Raw genomic sequence first — 2,034 nt, 5'->3', positions numbered from 1 at the left:
TAAAATCCACCAGCTTCCTGCTGGGGTGAGCGTGATAGCGTGGAGAGAGACGAGGGGAGGAGGAGGAGGAGGAGGAGGAGGAGGAGGAGGAGGAGGAGGAGAACATGGACAGCAGAAGAGAGGAAATGGACAGAGAGAGGGGAGAGGACGAGATGGCAAGAGAGAGGGGAGATGTGGAGGCCGTGGATAAAGGAGGGACGGGAGAGAAGAGTGGATAAAGAGAGAGAGAGAGAGGATGGCTAGAGAAAGGGGGGGGAAGGAGGTGGACAGAGTGAAGCGGGAGGAAGAGATGGAATAACAGAAGACTAGAAGAAATAAATACCTGCTCAATGCCTGGTTTCTCTTCTAGTTAGAGTACTTAATTTTTTGCTCATTCAGGCTTCGAAAATTAATAGACAGTGAAGCTACATCAGGCAGGGACAAGCGGCAGCACATCGAGACGAACTAAGCTCGTGTGACAGACAGGGGTGCCGCGAGGCATTCCACGCTGATACGACTCTGTATCGTACTGAATGGAGGGTGGTGATCCGCCACACAGAATACCAAAATATCACAAGAGTAGCGACTATGTTAAGGTACGGTCGCGCTCCAAATGGCCTGGCGGTGAACTTTGAATTCGGGGAAATATGACGTGATAATCTGTATTCTTGCTCTGCAAAATGCGAGTACTATATGATAATATTTTTCATTTATATGAGTGGGTCTGGTGCCAAAGTGCATTTATTTTAAAACCCAATAATGCAATTTCTACCGTTTGGCTGTAATCGAGTTGAAATTATGTTCCCGATTAAGACATCTCTACCGCGAGACCGCTACGGTGGCAGGTTCGAATCCTGCCTCGGGCATGGATGTGTGTGATGGCCTTAGGTTGGTTAGGTTTAAGTAGTTTTAGGAGACTGGTCACCTCAGATGTTAAGTCCCATAGTGCTCACAGCCATTTAAACCACTTGAGGACCTCTCTGTGTGTATTGCAGTCTTTGAATTGCATTGCAAATACGTTGCTCGTATTCTGTTTAATTTTTGCTGACATCCGTATTATAGGGTGAACTAAATGCTTCTGTATTTGTTTTTGTTGCATACTAAAGGACGCTGGTTTTGTCGCGCGGTGTTCTGCAGACTCACGTATTTTTGTTACAGCTTAAGAACCTCGATTGAAATCCATTGTTAGTGTACTCTTCGTATCCTTTGTTATTTTTGTTCCCATTCGTTTTTCGTACTCCACCAAAATTTTCGTTGACTTCTGCTAAAATGCACTATCTGAACTGCCTGTTAATAACGTGTGAAAACAAACACAGAACCTAAAGATCATCCAATAAGAAAGCGACATGATGCATTAATAAACTTGCAGCACTGCAAGTGGCCTGACAGCGAACCGAAGTCGTGTTACGTGTAGCCCCTACACGGGTTTCACCCCCTGTTGTGGCTGTCTCTGCACAGTTCGTAGCCAGTGTTTCTGGTGTCTGTTTAAAGCAACAGTCTGGAACGCTCTGTATCGACGCAAAGAGGATTATATACTGAGCATGGTGGCGCAGTGGTTACCACACTGGACTCTAGTTAGGGAGAACGACGGTTCAAACCCATTCCGCCATCCTGATTAAGGTTTTCCGTGATTTCCCCAAATCGCTTCAGGCAAATGCCGGGATGGTTCCTCTGAAAGGGCATAGCCACCTTTCTTCCCCATCCTTCCCTAATGTGAGGGACCGATGACCTTGGTGTTTGGTGCCCTCCAACAATTCAACCAACCAACAGTGGATTACATGTACCGAAATCCTGGCCAAAATTATTTTTGATAGTTTCAAACCTTTAAAGCACTCCCTTTCACTACTAGGTTAACTGTAGTTGTGAATACCCCTAAACTACTCCACTGCCGTCCATAGAGAGGTGCCTGGGATGACTCGGCATGCATTTGTTAGTTTGTGTGCCTGTCTTTCAGTTTGTACCATGCCACTTACCACAAATTCTTAACCTTTTGTACTTGAAAATTTCAAAGTAGATTCGTGTGATACCCTTAATATGCTATAACGATTTTACTGG

The sequence above is a fragment of the Schistocerca gregaria genome, unplaced genomic scaffold (assembly GCF_023897955.1).
Source record: "Schistocerca gregaria isolate iqSchGreg1 unplaced genomic scaffold, iqSchGreg1.2 ptg000290l, whole genome shotgun sequence".
Lineage (NCBI taxonomy): Eukaryota > Metazoa > Arthropoda > Insecta > Orthoptera > Acrididae > Schistocerca > Schistocerca gregaria.
Note: the sequence above shows the minus strand (reverse complement) of the source record.